Genomic DNA, 8,608 nt, shown 5'->3' with positions numbered 1-8,608 from the left:
CTGGCCCCCACTCCAGGAGCGTTATCCCTGTCTGGCCCCCACTCCAGGAGCGTTATCCCGGTCCTTTCCGACCCATCCACACCAAGAGCCCGTGAGCTGGCAGCCGGGACTGCTAACGGCTCAGGTTGCAGCCTAGCCCCATCGCTTTCCTGGTAAACCCCAAATAGCCAGGTTGTCCACTTTTCCCAAGTCCTGTAGTTCTTTGAAGGTACACTGCATATTCAGCTAGTTTCTTTRCCCAGCTCTTTGAAGAAGACCAGGAAGGCTGCTAGTGTACTAGAGGCTATTGGCCGTTGCCAAACCTCCCTCCGAAGTGATCCCCCCCAGACCCAGTTGGCACCGTCCCTACGTGCCGGTCCAGGAGAAGGAGCGCGCATGGGAGGGACAAGGCAGCGCTCGCTGCGGAGGTGCATCTCCTRGGCACGGCATCTGCAGCAGGAAATCGAAAACGGGAGCTATGGCCCTTTAAGCCACAAAAAAAGGCGTGCAATCATTGTAAATGCCTTGATTTCCCGTGAGCCAGCAGAGGCCCGTCCAGAGGAACRGTCTCCTTTCGCCAAGCCCCTGGTGTCCCGCTGGCCTCCCCGGAGGCATCCGGCCACCGCCTGCTCCCCAGGCCAGGGGACGCCGGGCAGGTGCTACACTGCCCCGTAGCAGCTTCCTCCTTGTCCGTTGGAGGCTYGGAAAACAGCACCTGCCTTCACGACGGGGGCACTCGGTCTCCTCAAGGACCGAGGAGGCTTTAGACGACGGCACCATCAGAAGAATTGCTGCCTCTTAACTAGAAATATATTACTAGTTTTCAGGGATTGTGGTGATTGGTCTTTCAGCAATGATGAGATAGAAAGGTTTAATGGGGACAGCCAGTTGGAAAACAGTGATGAAATTGCTATTTTGATCAGAAAAAGAGAAGCCAAACAAACAAACAAACAACCCTACACATCCCAAAAAATGTTCTTTAGGACATTTTCATAATTTTTCCACTTTTTTTTCTGGCCAGTTCTACTGATGAGGAAAAAAAAAAAATCAAGTTTTTAGTTTTAGAATTTTCAATTTGTATGATTCAAGATAGTCATAAAAAATAAACACAGACAAAAAGTACCAGCATAACTTCATGACACCTGAACTTCAACTACCCACCAGGGAAAAAGTGGCAGTTGTTTAATAGTCCGAAACAAAACACTACCCAGTTATTTAGGTCGTAACTGAAATACCACTTTAACCAAAAAACTTAATGAATTAGAAAGGAAGGGCAGGGCGAGAATTACCTAGGTTGGATTCATCTGAGGTAAAAGAGGTGGCTCAGCTACCCTTAATTATCTTACCTGTAAAACTAAGGCAATTAATGGACAAAAATAAACACAATTTCTGGTAATTTCCAGCAAAATATGGCATCTTAGCATGTCCCGAGCACAGCGCGAGGTACCAGCGTTGACTCAGAGGGAGGCAGCCCTCATTCAAGCCAKCATACTTCTTTTCCACTGCTTCGAATATCTCCCCATGTTTAATGCTGACCCATTTAAACACAGTTATCAACTATCTGTTAGGATCATTRTATAATATGGTAATTAACACTGTATTTCAGCTGCTAGCTATGCAAATCCTTCTTGGAGGAATAAAAATTTTCAAATAAATGCCTAAAGCTAGACACCTAAGCACAAAGGGTGTTGCTGGTCAAGAGGATTAGATGTTTCAGTTTTTCAAAGAGTGACTGAGGACTTAGTTATTGGAATTTCAGTTAATCTTGGTTTTGCAAATCAACAAAATATGTTTCACTGAGTGGCAAATGGTCCCAATTCTGTTAACATCAACAAATTTTTGTCCAGTTATTTCCAGCAGAGAATTTCCATTCCAAGTTACATTAAGCCAAAACATCACTTTAAATATATACATGAAGAGCAGGAGATTTTCACCTCTCTTCTTGTCACTATCTAAGATAAGGCTGAAAACTATTTTGGGAGAAAAAAAGAATTCTAACAAGGAATCTAGACTAGGAGTTGCAAAAAAAAAAAAAAAAAAATCTTTTCATGCTATATGACTGATTTCAAATGAACAAACTGTAAGAAAGGGAAGGTCAGGATAACGGGCTTAATTTATATTTAGACAATTATAAATTTTCTATGGAAAACAAAACAAAATGCCACTCCCACAGTGTCTGGAGTTTCTCCAGAGCAGCAGCCTTTATCTCAGCATATTTTCTGGTAGGGCTGTTCATCAAGTCACATTCACAGTACACCACATGAACACAAGCTTCTTCTAATAATTGGCAGAAGCGCGCTGAACAGCTATATACGCATTTCAGGATACAGCATAAAAGAAAATTCTCTTGAGGCAATTTCTGCCACACAATGTCTTGAGATAGTATTGTAGAGCTTGCTGCACATTCCAGAGAAGATATGCAAAAAAAAAAAGTCAGCCCATTCCTGGGAAAAAAATATTAAAAATATGCGGACTGATTGTTTTGCAAGCAAAAAATAAGTCATATGGGAGTAAATTTCTACCCTTTCAACTCAGAGTTTTACATCCTTTTGTCACTAACATAAGCAACTATCCCAGAAGCAAGGTAATGAGAAAGCAACGCCACWGGGCTGCAGGTACAGCACTAACATAATGCAACAGTAACAGTATAGTTTTTCCCTGAAAATTATAGTATGAAAAAATATGTTACATGATCAGATGCTGAGATTCAGTTTGCTTTTTGGTTTGTCTCTGATACCATGATCCTACAAGACAGCTAAATGAAAATGACAGTATTAAGCATTTTAGGATTAAGCTAAATATATATATATATATATATATATATATATATATAAATAAAATAATTCTGACAACATTTCCAGTGCTCCGGGGAGCAACCCGTATGTTCATACCTGCACCCAGGAGCGACACAGCTGGCCCAGGACAGCTCTTACCTGCCTTGGTCACGGCAGGGCCAGCAAACACTTTGTCCATCACCTGTCTGCAGCCTCTCCCCGTCAAGCATCCCTCTGCTCCACAGTAAAAAGAAACCAAGCCAAAAGTCACTCCAGCTGCTTGCAATTCTGCCCAGACGTTTTCTGCCAACTTTGTGATGGAGCTAACTAGATCGGTAGAGTGAGAGAAGGGATTTTTTTCCCATTCTCTGTATTAAGTCAAAGTAAAAATTAAGACCTCTATCAACCAAACATTCAAGGTTACTCAAGGTCATTTAGTAAAGTTGGAAGAACATTGGAAACAATTAAAACAAAGTCAGTGCTTATGTTTTAGATTTTTTTTTTATTATTATTTTTTTTTTAAGTTTAAGATACCTAAAATAGAACGGCTTAAACTGACTTGCAAATTCAGCCTGGTGTTACACTAATCACTCTAAAAGAATTCATCAAACTGCAAACTGCTGAGTCTGTAATACAGAAACCTTCCATATATACTAGGCACTGAAATCCAAAACACTTCATCTCATCCGTAGGGGGCAGGATTATCACAGAGGCTCTCGATTTGCCATCAGCAATGCAAAATTACTGTCGGTATAACCATGCAGGGTCTGAAACCATACCATACCATGCCATTATTGGGTATAGCCCTGTCCTAATCTAGCCATATAGTTATTTAAAAAGCGTTGTTCTTTGCACAGATRTTGGGGAAAAGTTATTGTATTATTTAAACTAATCAGCAGTTTTTAATACTTCAAACACATAGCATCTGCATCATTTTTCCACATTTCACTGTAGGGATGCCCTGTAATTTTGCTAAATGCAGTTTGCTCCTGAGAGAGTCTGTGGGAGCAAAGTAGGATTTTAGAGAACATTTAAAAACATAGTTTTATCAGTGAGGAAACATGCAAAAGTAGCCTGATCTCTAAGCAGATCGATAGCAGATTGATTAAAAGGAAAAGTAATAAAAGACTCTAAAATGCTAAACTTAACCATCTCAGGTAAAAAACATTGCCAAATGCCACTGCGTAACTTCACTCTCATTCAGCARTCACGGGGATCAACAAAACATTGTTAGGAATTATTTCAGTTCTCATGGATGATGCTGCAGAGATTAGATTAATTAAACTGATAAATCCCAAACACAGATCAAAGCAACCCAATAAGGAGAACGAAAGCTGAGCAAGAGACGGGAAGTGCTGCCAAGAAGATTTGCGAAGGTCCCAGCGGTCCGGCATGACTGGCAAGCCTTGAACAGCAAAAAAAATAAATAAATGAAAGGACACAAAGCGTCGGGTAGCTGCAGACACGCGGCTCTGCTCTGGCTGCAAAATGGGCAGCCGCCGTGCCCAGGCGGGTCCGGGCAGCCCGCGTGGGCAGGGTGCCTCTGCTCGCCCCACGTCCGCAGCAGGGCGAAGGGGTCGGCGACGGAGAGACCCTTCGGCGGTCACCTCTCCCCCGCAGCGAGCAATGCGAGCTCTGGGTTTTGCCTTCTGGCTCATGGAAACCTCCYGCTGAACTCGCGGGGAGCTCAGGCCGGGCATGGCAAGCCAGAGACAGCCACAAATGGCTTTAATAACAGAAAGCCATTCCCATATCAGATAATGCGAGGGGTTTATACCTGTAAGTAAGCAAATAACATCTCCTCTTGCTCCTTGTGCATAGCAGCAAGTTATAAATAAAGGCATAGCTTTTATCATCTCTGTATTTTTCCTTTAATAAGGTATTTTCACTCTGTCATTCTCTGAAAAATGGTGCAATCATCAGGAAGAAAGAGTACAATAAAGAAACGGCATCAGGAATATTCAAAGGTAATAGAAAAAGTTAAAGAGAACGGGCACAGAGATCTTTAATTTGGATACTTTTCCCTTTACAAGGCAGGAGGGAATCACTTAACACAGGTGAAGGATGTAGGCCAGCTCCTCAACAAAAGATGACAACGTAAAAGAACTATGAGTAAGAAAGAGGTCAGTCATTCCAATCACAGATTTCAGAGAAAAGCCTTTTGTCAGCAATATGCTTTAAAAATTAAGAGGGGGAATGTGTATTGTAATCCATTTTATATAGCATCTTCCTTGCTGCTCTGAGCAGAGGGACATTCAGCATATTAATGACAGTCACAAGAGAAACTAATTTGGAAAATTAGCAAAACAGCAAAAAGAAGAAATAATACTAGGGTGTTCAGAGGAAATAGAAATATAGGCAGAAACAACCAATTAACTTCAAAATAAACCTGTGGAACTCAATGCCAATAGATATTACTGGCATCAAATGTTTAACAGAATTCAGGAAAATATTAGATATGTATATGGTTGCCAAGAAGAAACACGGTTATGTTAGCTAGGTATTTTGGAAGAGAATATAAACTCTTTTACTTTTGCACAGAAATACATTAAAGATTTTTTCCTGTGGGCAAAGGTTTCCATAATTATCCATTGCTGTGTTTTTCCTGTCCCTTCTGGGGCATCTAAACCTGGTAAATTGTAAAAGAAAGAACAGCAAAACGGTTGAATCACAGGTCTGATCTCATATATCAGTTCCTAAATTTTTGATTAATAAGATGAGACCCAACTGGAAGAAAAAATGAAAACTATTAAGCAAGGGGAAAAAGCACATATTGAATAGGAAATGGAAACCTAGAAGGGTAGTAAAAGCTGGAAACCTTGGGGCTGGATTGGACAGTAAATTAGAAATGAAAATGCAATAGAATTTGGCAGCAAAAAAGGTCAATGCAATTTGGAACTGTATGTGCCAAGACTTTCTGTCACAGAGGCAGTGAGGATAGAGCCTATTACCAATTTTCTAGATTTAAGCAGCTTGAATACGCTTCAAATAAATATCCAAACATTTGTATGCTTAACCAAATCAAACCTCAAAACCCTTTTGGATTTTTGCTTTGATTTCTAACATCTTTATGTTTGGTCTCTTTTCTGAGAATTCAATCTGTTGTAAAAATGAATCTTTCAAGATAAGCATCTGCAGTTGCCAAGAGACTATTATGTTACGCCTGGAGATGACTGAGCATCCTTGTAAATTGGGATTTTGGAATTAGAAAACATTGCTTTGCTTTTAAAAGCAGACACATTTCAGATGCCTGAGAACATGGCTATTGCTTCTCAAAACTTCTGTTTCAGTTATTCCTCCCCAAATCATATTTATTTTACTTAAACAATACTTCCTTCTGCTATCCATCATCCAGGCCACTAGATAACACACACGAATAAATACAAAGGGATCTCCAGAAACAGAGAATATCGCCCTTTCGATTCCAAGGGCCCAGCAGCAAACTCCCTCTGCCAGAGCTCCATTTACTGCCATTCACTAAACCAAAACTCAGTGAAAAGCATGACCAAAGAATAAGATTTACTGCCCAATTTCTCCTCTGAAACTTAAGGTTCTCATGGACTCTAGAGAGAGTTAAGTTTCAGAGCCATTGGGCTTCCTGTAAAAATAATTCTTACTAATATTTAATGCCATAAGTATTATGGTGCAGTGCACAGTAAGAATTATTTTGTCTCTGAATGTGTAGATGCTGTACGCTTTTTACATCTGAAATTACATCTTTCAGCTGTTCATTACTGTTTGATACAACTAAATCTTCAGTGTCAAGGAAGTTAAAATCACTTCAGTCTAGACACTCACTAGCAATTTTCTTCGAAGAAGGTAGAAATTTATGTGGCTTGACCTAATGATTGAACTAAGCAGGTTTTCTTCAAGCTGTCTGCCAAGCTAGACATATTTACTTTTTGTGCTCTAAAGTTGCATTAGAAATGTTTCTTGTAAGTAGAAACAGCTAAGGAAGCTTCTAAATGACCTTTCACTGCTGAAATAAATCCAGCGGTAAAACCTTAGCGTTGTTTTGAGAGCCATCTTGAATGGGGAGGCAGGGACCTCCCCATTATTTATCTTGAAGGCTTTAGAAACACGTTTTTCCAGGGATTTCACTTAAAGGCTAAGTGAATGCACTCATTTGGAGAGTGTGATCAGCTGTAAACAGCATATTTCTATATGCATATCCAGTGTATTTTGCTGCCAAGTTCTACTGCGTTTCATTTCCAATTTACTGTCCAACGCGCATGGACACAGGGGACGTGGGCGCCGGCAGACCACCAGGAGCTCTTTGAGCAGGGCCTGCCACGGCACCTTCTCACAGCTCTTCTGCACTGAGGTTGCTTCCCCGGCCACAGTTAGAGCAGCCGTGAAGGCACCAAGGGTTCGTCATTTCCATCCCCACCTCTCAAGCGCTTCCATCTACTTCAAATCCAGCTCTCATCCATCAGTAGACTTCAGACTGTGCCACTTGCTGAACCCGGAATAAACCATGTCTTCCTTGGTCCCAAACGTTTGGCAGCAAGGTTAGCACAGTCYGACACCGTCCACACTTTCTCACGTCGCACTACGCTCAGGAGTGACACRAGGTTCCTTCAATGGAAGTTTAGTTTTGCTTTTAGAGCCGTGCGACAAAACAAAAAATACCATTTATATTTTCACGAAGGAGACACTCCATTAGCATTTTATGGGGGGTATGGACAAAAAACTAGACCAGCTTTCTGCATATTCCTTTTACCTAAACCTGTGTTCTCCAAAGTGTGAAAAGGCCTGGAAAAAAATCCTCAACAGACTGATTGCCTTGGTAGGTTACAGAGAAGTAGAGGTAACAAAACAAATATGAATACATTGAAAATAAAAAGTTGAAGAGAAACCTAAGGAAAAAGCTGCATGTAATACACCCAAATCCTTATCCAATTAAAAAAGAAAAAATAAGTCATCTCAACAGGGTTGGTTAGGATCTGTATGTCAGCGGGAAACTTCCAACAAACAGATCATGCATCTTCTGCTGGTCACCGCTGTGCTGGTGCCCTATAGATGCCAGCCAGAGCCCTGGCCTTCCTCAAGCCTGTGCAAACTTTATTTTTTATTTCAGCTGCAAAGCACATAACAAGTAATCTTAAAAATAGAAAATTAAAAAAAAAAAAAAAATCAAAAAAGGCTTAAAAAAAAAAAAAAAATCAAAAAAGGCTTGATGTTGCTAGTTATCCTCCATGTTTAATTCTTGATCATTACCCCAGTGAATTACAGATTCAGATAAACATACTCTTCTTCTGGCTTCTTGGTAGATGACAACCAAAACCTGAGAAATGTATCTAATTATCATGCACAGTGCAATAATAAATGGAAATTCGTATTTGGCACCAAACTACTAGAAGAGAAAATAATACTAAAGGAACTCCTGCTCAGAATTGACCATAAGTGTTCTCCCTCCTTCCATACAAATGGCAGAGACAAGTAACGATGATGCTAGCATGGCTTGCTGGCTATTACAGAATGGTTTGAAGTCCCTTAAATTGTCCCAAATGGCAACAGTTGCACTGTGATGCGGACAGAAAGGTCAGAAATAATGGAACTTTGCCTTTAAGCTTTTTGTAATAATGCAGAGCAAACTCGAGGGAGCACCCTCTATTTCACCGGGAAAACAAAGCTTTTCCTCGTTTCCTGACTCCGCACCTTTGATTACTGCAGAGATTCCTGCTGCCCGCACTGCAATCTGGTGAGTCTAGTTGTTGATAGTTGCCAAATTTATATTAGGAGTTTGTCCACTGAAAATTCTTTTTAAGTCATAATCCTGAGCATTTAGGGGAAAACAAAATGAAGATGCATTATAATGAGGACATTAATCTTAAAGACAAAAATTAAACAAA

The sequence above is a fragment of the Apteryx rowi genome, unplaced genomic scaffold, assembly GCF_003343035.1.
Source record: "Apteryx rowi isolate R43461 unplaced genomic scaffold, aptRow1 scaffold_39, whole genome shotgun sequence".
NCBI lineage: Eukaryota > Metazoa > Chordata > Aves > Apterygiformes > Apterygidae > Apteryx > Apteryx rowi.
This window is presented reverse-complemented; position numbering follows the sequence as displayed.